Here is a 13,916-nt window from a genome sequence, read left to right as displayed (position 1 = left end):
ACAAATGAAAAAAGGCTCCAAAAGGGACAAATAAACAGTCAGAATGATTAAATGTCTCAGTTGAAGAGGTTAATAGAAGCAAAAAGACATCCTTCAACAAACTGAAGTTGTTCTTACACAAAAAATTAATGATAACACTAGTATAATGGCAGGGGGTGGGTGAGATGGGGGGGCATGAGGCTGGGGAAGAACTGGAAGATCCTTTCAGAGACAAAGCCTTTCTGGTGATGTAGCTGTGAGGACAAGATTGCAGAGGGAGATTCCATTTACTGTTCCCAAGAGAGGCATGTTTACTGTACAGCTGAAGCATCCTCTCTGTATCCTGGTATCCCGTATAACTGGAACAGAAAGTAGGTAAACAAAAGTGATCTGGTACTATGATTCTTTACTGATACTGACACTATGAAACTTTACTGATATTTCTGTGCACTGCTTGGAGTAAGTTCTCACTGGTGTTCAACAACTGCTTTTTCTTTTTTTTTTTTTTCCTGACAACCAAAATTTCAGATGTTCACAGGCTTATAATTATTTTTTCATCTTATATATGGTAACTTCTGTGTTCTATTTCTTGTTAGAATTAGCAACTTGAATTTTTTCAATTACTATACTACTTGTATGAGAATATTTGTTCAGATCTTTAGAAGATAATATAACTAGTCTTATATTAAAGAGCTTTAAATCAAGCTAAAAGTGGATGCTACAGCGTTGTTTTCAAATAGAGCTCAGCGTGCAGACTGTTGTTGAAATAGCTTTACAACTCTTGGAAATTAAATCTCCCAAAATAGAATTTTGCACCTATCTGAAAATACTTGTATATCAAACGTGGAGGTGGGTGCATACACCGTAACTGTTTGATTTAAAAAAATACTGCTGGCACTCATATGGCTTCTATTTTTTTCTATTTTCCCCTTGTAGTTTAAAGCATGAGTCTTCTTTGATGCTCATGTTTCAATATTTAAGAATGTTAATTTCTCAGATGTTATTGGAAGCCACACAAATTAATCTTTCTCTTTATACCACTATCTTCCCAGCCCTCTCTCTATACCCACTCATAGATACTAGAAACATCCTTTTTGATCTAACTTGTCTTTAGTTTTTTATTATCTCCTTTCCACTGACCTTAAACTTTGTAGTATTATTCATTTTCTGAAACTGGGCTGAAAAGGGACACTCAGCTACTATAGAAATTAAAGTCACTATGTGTGCATGCACATCCTGACTAAAATTTGCTTTGGATAATGGATGTGTTTCTAATAAGAATGGGAGATATGTAGAAGAGTAGGCTTGCCACATGCATACACTCCAAGAATTCATGGTTTACAGTTTCTGAATCATATGGTCTCCTTTTCTCATTTAAGGTAGTCTTAAAAAACGACAAAGCCTAATCTGAAAAATCAATGCCTCTTCAACTCTGAGTGTGACTTACAATATGTAATATCAGACTCTATCTCAGTACTATTCATACTGCTTTTCCACATCGAGGTTTGATGATTGTTATCCACCCACTGTTAGTTTCTTCCAGGCCAATACTCTGTATGGGTGAATGAGCATAACTTGTTGAAGTTAATTGTAATGTCATAGCTGAATTTAAATATTCTCAAAGTGTATTGAAAAATATTATCCGTTCTCCTAGTAACTGTCAGGGCTTCAAGAACATGTCCAGACCAATGACTAGGACCTGGCCTGAAGTTAAGCAAAATAATGAGGCTGTAAAAATCTACTGGGATGATCAACAGGAAATTATATGATAAATGGCTGAACTTCATGGATGATTGTAGGGGAATACTGGGTGATTTTCAAAAAGTATAATCGTGCAAGAGCAATCTAGATATTGGTGATATCTTCTAACATTAAAGAAGATAGTGGGAACAGAAAGATTGAATTTTGGAACAGAAGTAAAAACAGGCACAAACAGGGAAAAGAAAGGAAGGGTGAAAATCAGAGTGAAGAAACTGCAAAAGAGATAGTATGGTATCTAAATAATGAAACTGCTGCTCTTTGAAGGACCTGCTGGACAGCCCTCAATCACTGAAGCCTAAACCAGGGCAAAACCCAGCCTGTTGCTCTGATCATACCATGAGATGAACTCTCTCTGTAGTCAGGAAGACTGGGGTGGTGGGATGAAGGCATCCTGAACTGATGGACTGAGCACTCTGGAGTCATCATCATGTACAGCTGATGACATCAGCATTTATCCAGCATTCCTAATGCTTATTAATCAGGTTTTGATTTTTTTGGTAATTTTTTGTTTTGCTTTGTTAGCATGTCTTTTTAATTTCTCATGCCTACTATCCATTCGTTTGTTCTTTTTTCAATTTTGTTCACATTAGTCATTTGTTAATTGCATGTTATCTGATACCTAGATCATAAACTTTCTAGTATTTGCCTAATATTTCTGATGCACTCACATCTATTTTCCATAGCAAGGAATGAAATACTGTTATGCTTCTTTTCTGGTTTGTAGAAAGAGTGATATTTTAAATATTTTGTGTTTTGAAAAATTGTAGGTCATGAATCAATAAAGTACGTTACTTTTTTTTCCTAAGGAAAAGGGAATGACAATTAAATAAGTTTTATGAAAACTTCCATTTTAAAATTTGCAGGCATATAGTATTTGACAATAATCTATGTAAGTCTATATGAAGACAACTACCCCTTTTTAGAAAGTGTTTCTAGTAGTTTGTGGAAATGTAAAAAAAGTATACACACAAAAGCCAAAATAGAAAATACAATTTTTGTTCTAATTGTCCTTGTCTCATGAGAAAGAATTATAACAGAATCTGAAACTTTAATACATCAAGTAACATCTAGTAACTTATTCAAGAATTTTACATTTTATATCAAATATATTATAAATGAAATACTTCTGAGAGTCTTTATAACCAAGAGAATATCAGCATTCAATATTGCATGTTCTCAAGAAAAAGTCTGAAGAGAAGGCAATAGCTGGCCAGATTCTAAAAATGTCTCAATAGCTGTAGCTCTCTTCAATTTTATAGTATTATACTGAGCTACACTGGCTGAGGATCCAATTTAGTGTTTTATCAGGAAAGTATCACATGGTTTAACTGTGTTAGTAAGGAGTGCTGAGGTGAAATTTTTATGTTTTCTTAACACGGAAAAACGTGAACCAAAAGTACAGTTATATTGGGAGTAAATATAAAAGTAGTATTTAGCAAATGAGGAGATATTGAGGACAAACAGAAGTAGCAAATTCTGTACATGGATTGCATACATAAAATACTGTAAAGAATTTATCTGCCCATTTTGCATCAGATTAGAGTAGGATTTTGGTACTACAGACCTTTGTAGCTAGAATATAACTTCTCCCTTGCATTGGCAACAGTTGCACAAGTACACTGAAGAAAAAAAAACAACTGATCTTTTAAGGTTAGGTTAGAGAAAATAGCTAGCCTCATCGCTGTTTCAGACATCCCAGATAGAATATCTGAAAAGAGATGGAACACCATTTAGCTATCTTGTTAAGAGTGAATACACTATACATATGATTTCCTAATATAGGAATGGGAATTGCGGCTCTTGCTCGGACAAAGTCATCTAAGATGGAAAGCAAGATATCTGACAGCATTTTCTAGGAAGGATGAAGACACTGGCTCTGCTATGAAATATTTCTCACTAGGCTGAATGAAAGGCGCTGTTTTTCTCTAAACTGGGTAGATACGGATTTGATAGGTGAACTGTTTGGTGAATGAGGAATTTGTTGGATGTTCATGTTGAGAGGGTAGTGATCAATGGCTAGATGTCCAGATGGAGATCAGTGACAAGTGGTGTCCCTCAGAGATCTGGACTGGGACCAGTACTGTTTAATATATTTATCAAGGACACAGACAGTGGGATTGAGGGCAACCTCAGCAAATCTGAGGATGAAACCAAGCCAAGTGGTGTGATTGACAAGCCAGAAGGACCTGGACAGGTGGGTCCATGTGAACCTCATGGGGTTCAATAAAGCCAAGTACAAGGTTCGACACCTGGGTTCAGGCAATCCCTAGTATCAATACACTCTGGGGAATGAAGGGATTGAGTGCAGCCCTGTAGAGAAGGACTTGAGGATACTGATGGATGAAAAGCTGGACATAAGCTTGCAACCCAGAAAATCAGTTCTGTCCAGGGTTGCATCAAAGGAAGCATGACCAGCAGGTTGAGAGAGGGGATTCTCCCCCTCTGCTCTTGCGAGACCTCACCTGGAAAGTGTCCAGCTTTGGAGTCCTCAGCACAATAGAGACATGGACCTGTTAGAATGGAGGGCCACAAAGTTGCTCAGGGGGCTGGAGTACCTCTCCTATGAGAGAGTTGAAGTTGTTCTTCTTCGAGAAGAGAAAGCTCTGGGGAAACCCTATAGCAGCCTTCCAATACCTGAAAGTCACCTATAAGAAAGACATGGACAAACTTAGTAGCAGAGCCTGTAGTGACAGGACAAGAGGGAATGGTTTTCAACTAAAAGGGTAGATTAAAACTAGATATAAGATTTTTTTTTTTAATTTTTTTTTTTACCATGAGGTTGGGAAACACTGGAAGTTGTAGATGCCCCATAACTGGAAATATGGGGGCTCTGTGCAACCTGCTTTAATTGAAAATGTCCCTGCTCACTGCAGAGTGGTTGAACCTTTAAATGTCCCTTACAACCCAAACCATCCTGTGGTTCTACACAATGTCAAGAGTGCAGTGTGGGTACAACTCATGGGCTAAAGCCCATGCCACTCTCTTTCCCTTCCCATCCTCCCATTTAGTCTCTTGAACTAGAAGCTCTCTTACTGAGTTGCTCAGGAAGATAGAGTAGATTCCTTGAAAGTTCTGTTGGGCTTTCTTTATCCTGATTTTTTTCAAGAACTTGACATTTCTTATGAGACTTAAAGAGACCTCACAAGAAAGTAAAAATTAATGAGGGGTGGTATTAGCGGGTGGGGTCGTGGAACTATAGTGGTATTCCATTATTTTGCATCTTCAGTATTTACATAGTTGTCTCTTTGGCTGTCCTGGTTTGAGCCAGGATAGAACCAATTTCTTTCCAGTAATTTTAGTTTTCAGTAATTTTACTTTTCAGTTAAGTGTCTTCTAAACAGATGCACTTGCTGAAATAAGCTGCATGTTTCTCAGTCAGTATCACCTTCTAGGACTGGTAATGCTTGATGTTACTGCTGGAGAATCAAGGCCACTGCTTGTTTCTGAAAAACATCTACTCCAGAAATAAAAGGGAGAAAAAGGGTCACACCTGCAATTGTTCTTTGGGGTGGAATGGAGCAGACAGGTTACCAAAACTGACCAAATTATGTATTCCATCCCATATGTGTCATACTCTGTATAAATTTGAGGGATCAAGAGGGTGAAGCCCTCTTCCTTCATAGCCAATGTCATGGGAGGACTCCGTCTGTTCATCTGCTTTTGATCCTGATCCATGTGTTCCTGAACCCGTACGTTCCTGCATCCAGCTCCCATCAGCCACTGACTCCAGGAGTCAAGTGCTGGACTTTCTCAGGGCCCCTCCTACAGCCTACAACATGAGGTTGCTTTTTTTTTTGGCAGGGGGTTGGCCTAGATGATCTCCAGAGGTCCTTTCCAACCCCTAACATTCTATGATTTTGTGATTCTGGGAAGTTATATAGAGAAAGAAAAGACTATTGAGTAGCAGAGTTATGGTAAGAGGTTTGCAGCTGGAATAAGCAACCAAATAAAATAACAAACTCCACTGTGCTTTTTGTAAAATTGTTTATATTGTCCATGAGAATTGTTTAACTCTGGCCATAATCCAGGCCAAAAACCTAGGTGTTTACTGTGATTTAAAACTCTTTTCTAGCAGATGTTTACCAGCATCCAGAGGGATTGTTAGACTGTTCAAAGCAGCACAATTCTGTTGACAAACACTTGTTCCTCAGTGAGGAATTGTCATCTTCAGATAAGAAAGAAAACTGAAAAATCGCAGTAAGAAAGACAAAGGTTATTTCTAAGAAAGAATTATTCTGTCTTAAGTGCTTGCTTTATTCTCCAGTGTTGCAAGAGCTGCCCTAAAACAGCTCCTCAGTATGCCATTGCTAGATTAGTTTAAAAATAATGAGACTCCAGGTTCAGAGTGGCTACTGTGTTTATTACCATCTGTCATGTTTGCTTCTGCCATGTTGCTTGCAAACTAGAAACTTGCAATTTAAAGAAAGAACAGTTCTGTATATCCATCATATATTATACTTCCCACTGAGACAATCAATTGTGTAACTACATGATCACCAGGTTAGGGGCAGGGCAGATGATCTGCCCCTCTCTTTTAAGGCAGGCATCCTAGAAAAAAAATATTGCATGTAAATAAGGCAGAAAACTAATGTTGAGCTTCATCTTGCACAAGTTAGGCATAGAGGCTTTCTCTTTAGTAAATGAGACAGTCCCCTTGAGGAGGTAAACCATCTTCTCTGCAGATAGGGAGTTAACTGGAGAGTATCCCATAGGGCATACTGTGTCCTCCTGTCTGTATTGCTGCATATGCAGATATATATATGCAACTATATATATATATTATGTACAATATAATATACAAAATATATAAAACATAGCATGTATGTTTTTATTGGTTATATATCTTATGCATTACTCAAACAAATGGATAATTAAATTAATTAACAACTTATTTTCTTCTTATCAAGTTCCTATTCCTATTCTTGTTCCAGTTACTGCAGTTTGAGCCTTTTTAACTACTTAGACTAGATGCCTAATTTCATGACAGATTTTGTAAAATAACTCCAAGAAAACCTAAGTCTATAATCTTGAACAGGACAATAGACTATTGAACACGAGGGAAAATGTCATATGCTATGTATTAATAACAAGTATATATATTTAGATTCATTTTCTGCATAACCAGTATTGGTAATAAATAATTCCAAATAATGTATTCTCTCATCTTTTTTCTAGATCATTGGATAAAAGCATGCCATATTCAGATGCTAAATACTGCTGTAAAGGAGAGGTTATCATGTGAAAGTTTATCGCATAAATTGTATTTTAACTCTCAGTAACATAAAAAAAAATAAAATAGTGAGTTTTGTAGAGAAATAAAATATATTATTACTTGATCCAGCAGAAGGTTTTGTCCTATAGGCTGCCTATGACTTAAGGAAGGTATACTATGTTTTAGGCATGCAATCAGCGTATATGTCATTAAGGTGAGGAAGCAAAACCACAGATCATAATGCTGGCAGGGGCTGTCAACTTCATTAGGTCCATTTCCTCTGTAATTACAAGCAATGGGATGATATAGTCCCACTGACACATGTATGAAGCTTCTCTTAATCTCCTGTATTGTCTTTAAAGAAAGTTGCATTATTAGTAAAAAGAAAATGTGTAATATGTTACTGTAGATAGAAAAAGTTACTTTAAATGCTCAGAGGACCTTACACAAAAAGTGAAAGGTAAGACAAATGGTCTGTTTAGGTACGTGAAGGAAAATAACGTGCTCTGATGCACAGTTTTATTCCTGGCAAGATTAATAAGCTAGTGAACATGTGTATTGAAGTGGCGAAGCTGCAAGAAAACTGCTTTTCATTCTCAGTTTCAGGAAGACAGCATGTTCTTCACTCTAACTATACTCCTGGCACAAGCAATCTGTTTTCTAGAGGAACATTTTATTGGTTATAATTGACTCACACTATTGTAGGAGCAGAAATGAAGATTTAAGGCCCCTGAACTTGGCCCTTGTGAATACACAGGAGTCAAAAACATTCTAAGTCATTATACCTCTGTTAGGATGTTGTAGAACCTGGTGACATTCAGTTCCTTCAGGTGGATCTACCTGTGATTTCTTCAAATGCTCCAGCAAGTACCATCCAAAGGGTCTAATGGCAAAACTTGCTTTAATATGAAATAGGAGGGGGGGAAAAAAAAAAAAAAAAAAGTTTTTAAAGAAGAAACTCAGGTTTGGTAAGTAAGAGATGTTGAAAGAAGAGTTACTTCCCTTCTAATCCACTGAGCTCTTGCTGGTCATTCTGCATTTCAACACAGCAATTTTTCTGTGTACACAGCGATTTTCAGTGTCTTCTTGAGCTGTGACAGTCTATACAGAATAAAAAGTTCACCAGACAATTTAGGTTGGAAAGGAATTCAGGAGGTCTCAAGCCCAACTTTCTGCTCTGAACAGGGATAGTTACCAGATTGTTCTGTTTTATCCAGTCAAGTCTTGGTAATCTCCAAGGGCAGAGACCGGGTAACCTCTCTAGGCAGCTTGTTCCACTACCTGTCTGTTCTCATGTGGAAACTCTTTCTCCTTACATTCAGTCTGAATCTCTCTCATTTCAAAATATATCCCATACATCTCATTATTCCTCCATGTACCAAACCTCTTGACATCTTGTTAACCTCCACACAGTCACTGGGAAAACAGCTGTCAGATCACCCCAAAAGCCATATCTAACAGGCTGAACAAGCCTAGCTCCCTCACAATCTCCTCAAAGGGCTGGTGCTCCAGACCTTCAGGCCTTCTACTGAACTGACTCCAGGTTATCAATGTCTTTCATGTACTAGAGAACACAAAACTGGGCGTAGTACTTTAGATCCAGTTTAATGAGTGCTGAATAAAAAGGGATAATCATCTTCCCTAGTCTCCTGCCTGTAGTCCCCTTCATACAAGCCTAGGAGACTGTTGGCCTTCTCTTTCACAAGGGCACACTGCTGGCTCACATTCAGTTTGCTGCCCACCAGGAGCCCCAGTTCATTTTTAGCAAAGCTGCTCCTCAGTCAGTCCCCAACCTGTATCGTTGTGGGGGATTAGTCCCTACTGAATGTAGGATTTTGAATTTGTCTTTGTTGGAAATGAGTGTCTGTTGGGTAATTCTTGCAGGTCTGGATGTCTTTGGAACTTCTGTCCCATTTTTCATCTTGCTGACATAACTGAATGCAACCCATGTTTGTAAATACCACCAGTGTTATTGACATTTCATCACTTTCAAAGTTCATGAAATGATGAACAGGTACACCGCATTCAATCACAGGAAACAAAAGTAGTTGATTCCAGGCCACTCCAGAGCTATTCAGGCTGTACAAAGAAACAGATTAATTTCAATAGTCAGGAGCTCTAGGTGAGTTATACAGACCTGTTTAATAGCAGCTGGGTGCAGAGTTGTTTCCTTTAGCTAAACCAATGTAGCAGAAGTTGGAACCCTCCTTCTTTCTGACCACATCCCTGATTTAAAAAAAACCACAAAAATAATAAAAATTACTATGCCAATATGTTCAGAGAGAAGATAATTCAAAGCAAATTTTATTCAGTAGGCCAATGAATTGGAGCAAGCCTGAAGGAGCCACACTGCAGGTACTGCATATGGCAGACTCATCAGCAATTTCTGAGCCACCAGCACAGCTGTGTGAGGAACCTGCCAAGAGGCCAGATGTCACTTTTGGAAAGCTACATAACACAGCTTGAAGTGTGAATCCTTTGGTCGTAAACCACTTTCACTGTGCCACATTCTGATCTCAATTACACTGTTTCAGAGCTGAGGTTTCACACAAAATAAATGAGAACAGAATTTCTTAAATTAAAACATAAATGGCAAACCACCTGAAAAAGAAATAGTGAGAGAGAAAAAGTGTTTAAAACTGGATTATCAATTTGCAGGTATATAGTTTTCCAATAAAAACAAACATTTATATGTGTAATTTAAATAATCCTTACAGGGATTTAAAAATAATTATTGTTGCAAATTCATGTAAAAGTAACTTATAATTTGATATGCTAGGAAATAGGTATGTATTGAAAACCTAATGAACATGAGGTGCTCAATCATGAGTATATTCAAAATATTTTTTAAAAATATGTTTATTAGAAGACACTCAATATGCTACTAAAGGAAAAGTATAAAAGCATAGATAGTAAAAAAAAATTCAGACTTTGAACAACAAAGTTTAATCCCTGTGTACAAACCTTAAGATGTCTTATATACACACATAATAAAACATGCAATAAATTTAACAAGTAAATGACACACTGGCATCATTGCAACAATTATCTAGACCTACTGAAGAGTTAATGAAAGAAAGAGTGACATTTTATCTATAAGGATGTAAAAGACCTGTAAAAATTTTTTTATAAGAGGATAATAACTATTTTAGTATCTGTTTATTTGGGAACATTTCTTCCATTTTTTTGTTTCTGTGTGGAAGTACGAACAGCCTTGTAAGGTGTGTATTTTACTCTTTTACTTACTTGCAGTTTAACACTGAAAGAACATGAAAGAAGGAGAAAAAATGAGTTCTTGTGTTACATATCCTGTTAAGTAATTAAGAATATGCAACCTCAGATGCATAACAACTGCTATTGCAAACCCACATACAGGAAATACAAGCTGAATAAATTATTTTTGTACGCGAGGGAGGACTGAGAGTGGCGCTTGGATGGTGAGTTAGAAAACATAGTTCAATGCCTTTTTCAGGAGAAGAATCTATAGGCATTAAATGTAGGTGCCAGGTGGAAGGCTTAAAATAGCCATTAGGAGATAACATAAAGCTGTGCCAGAGTTTGCACTGGATGCTGTGCAAGCTAAAAACTTTAAATGGGTTTGTAAGAAAAATTCAAAGCAGAAAAAATCCACACAAGGCTATTAAACACAAGCAATATGATCCTGTTTTATGACTGGAGAAGAGAAGGCTCCAAGGAGACCTTATAACGGCCTTCCAGTACCTTCCCCTGACCCCTGCAGCCCAGGATGAAAACAGTGGCCCACTCACCCCAGAAAAAACACCTAACTGGTCATGCTGTACCCGCTGAGATCCTGGAAAGCTGTAGCTGTGGAGTAACCTTTTTCAGCCATTCTTAAGCTCATAAACCCCTTAAACCTCAGCTAAAAATCTCCAAGGAAATAAATTTCCAAAATTTCCCCTAGTCTGAAAATTTCAGTAGTAGTCACAGTATTAGACAGCTTCTTTGTGACATTCAACAATATCTTTTTAAGAGATTATCCTTTTTTCCTTGCCCAAGTATACATGGAAAACCAATTATAATATTGTTTATAACACAGAACAAAGCAAAAGTCAGTTACCAGGTTCTCCACACAGTCTCCTATTTTAGAATGAAAAAACTTGTGCAACATAAATCTTAAACATTCTAAATTTCTTTCTCTGCCTTATACTGTCTTGGTTCTGTCTACATCAGTGTCATTCCCAAAATGGTATATATTACTGAAGATTAGTCTTTCCCAGTACTGATAGGAATTATTTATTGAGTTTTATACATAATACTTCTTAGATAATAATTTCAAAGTGGTATGATAGCCTTGACTGACAATTAGCTTTGTCCTACATATGCTTTTCCTGCTGCACGACTGCCGGTAGACAGTTTGTCTCTATGCTGCATTGATTTTTTTGTTCCTGTGAATAGTACTTTGGACATTTAACTGGATTTCCTTCTGATGATTTTTGCTAAAGCTCCAATTAGGAAAGATAATCCTGATGTCATCCGCACCCCAAGGATTTTCAGTTTCTCCTTTTTTGGGGGTGATTCACAATTTTCATGCATATATTCTTTATTCACTTACCTAAGCTAGTTTAAGTATGGAATAAAATCATGCTGAAACAGCTTCATAGAAGATTGGTTTTGGTTTAATCTACATTTAGTAAAAAATTGAGAAAAAGCCCTGTTTGGTTTTTTGTTGTTGTTGTTGTTTGGTTGTCTTTTTGTTTTGTATGTTAGTTTTTTTGGTTTGTTTTCTTTTGGTTGGTTGGTTGGGGTTTTTTTTTGTCAGAAATAGACACTTTCCATTGGAACTTTATTTTCCTCATATTTTACGATAATACTTTATATGACCTATATGTAATAATTAAAAATAAATAATGAACTATTTCCCATTGTCCACCAGAGCAGACATTATAATAAAGGAAGAAATTATAGTTATTGAGAGAGCTATGCTGTTTGTTTGTTTCAGATCTCATTATCTCTTAGGAGATTACGAAATATTTGGTTTAAAAAATAAAATCAGTGCCATGGCACTTTCCCCATGCTCAGTAGTTTCTCAAAGAGAAAGACTAATGATTGCAATACTGTATTGGTTAGTTCCTTAAGTACGTTGGGGAGAATTTTATCTGAGTTTGTGGGTTTAAATGTGTCTGATCTACATACACTTTTAAAGCTATTTTTCACACGTTCTGCCTATGACTGTCTCCATATAAAAACAAATTTTCCTTGAAGCCTCATCACAATTAATCTTTTAAAATTTATTTTATTTTTCTTTCTGAGTAGAGAAGTGAGATAGCATTGACCTAATCTACTCCTGCACCATCCATTATGATTATTTTCCCTTAAACAAATAAAAGCACTAAGCTCTCTTAATCTTCCCCTTCATCCCAATGTGGATGTTGAACTAACTTTGTTACTTTGTTTAGTTCCATGGGAGTTGAAATTTGGTTTTGTTCTTGGCCTCTTTTGAGTTTGTCCTTTCAGAGTGCACTCATTTCTAATGCATTTGTTATTTCTCACCACTTTCACATCTCCTTGTTGATTTAAAAGCCTCTCAAGACTGTAAAGGTCATCCAACGAGCACAGTTCTAGGTGGGTGTTATGACAAGTATTGTGTATGTTTATCTGTGTCATATATATACGGTAACATATGTTGACAGATTTTTATTTTTTGTACCAAATATTTATTCAATACATATGTATCTGGTCCCAGCAGATGTAGTTGAGTACTTAGGTCACTGAAGTGGTGCATATTTCCAATACTTAATCCTTGATGTTCTCTCCTATTGAAAAGCTGTGCAAATCTTGGAGACTATTATGTAGTATAGGGATTAACCTCTGAAGTGATATAACTGAATGTCACCCATTATGTGGGTGATAATGCCAGAAAACAGAGGAAACAGCCTGACATACACAAATATGCCTTTATGATAAGATTTAATGTAATGCATTAAACTATGATTTTATTTTAATTCCTAGGCACAAGAAAACATTTTTAAATGTTTCTTGAAACAAAAAAATGCTTATAGTGTTGCACAAAAGAACACATCCACCCACCCAACCAGCCAACCAAAAAAACACTTTAACATAACTTTAGGAAGTAAAAAGGTTAGTGTTGAAGTGGCTAACATTTTTACTGTAGCAACGGCAACATGTATCTTGTCTGGTGGAAAAAAAACCCTGAAATAGGCGGCTTCAAAATGATCTTCCAGAAAGTCAGCTAGAAAAATGTCTTGATTATACTAAAATACCACTGGCTGAAGAAGCTGAGGGAGATGACATTCAAATGCAACTGAATGTGCTATTGAACCAGTGACAGAATCCAGTGTTTTCTTTGCCCATATTATTGCTGAAAAAGATTATCTTAAATTCTTGAATTCAGACAATGGTTTTTATCACAGAAACTGTTTCCTTTTATTTTTTGTAGCTTTCTTCTTTCCCAAGAACACTATTTAAAGTAAGGAGTTCTCACTCAATACAAATAGATTTGGCTTTGAATATTCTATTATTCTATTATTGTTTATTTAATCACCAGGTGTTAATTTATTAAGTACATTATTATAATCTTGAATTACCTGCCCAGAAGTGAATTAATGAATCCTTGTAAATTGAATTAGCTGAAGATGTTGTAATTCTGGGAAAACATGAAAAAATCCCTAGAAATTCTATAAATCATTGTTCTCTAACTAATTCTTTCTATTCTTTTTCCTAATTACACGTATTTTATATATATATTTTTTTTTACATTCATGCACGTAATGAAGTTGCAAACCACTGATGGAAACCTACCTGTTACAGACTTTCATGTATAATAAAACAATTGCATACTGTATTGTAATAAAATGTTTAAAGGCATAACAACGTAATTATCTAGACTGAACAATGGATTAGAATTGAAATATCTCATACCTGTGGATAATGACACAGTTAATCTCATCAGAATAGTATCTGGATGAAGGCAGTTTGGCTTTTG

This window comes from Apus apus, chromosome 1 (assembly GCF_020740795.1).
Source record: "Apus apus isolate bApuApu2 chromosome 1, bApuApu2.pri.cur, whole genome shotgun sequence".
In the NCBI taxonomy this organism is placed as follows: Eukaryota; Metazoa; Chordata; class Aves; order Apodiformes; family Apodidae; genus Apus; species Apus apus.
This window is presented reverse-complemented; position numbering follows the sequence as displayed.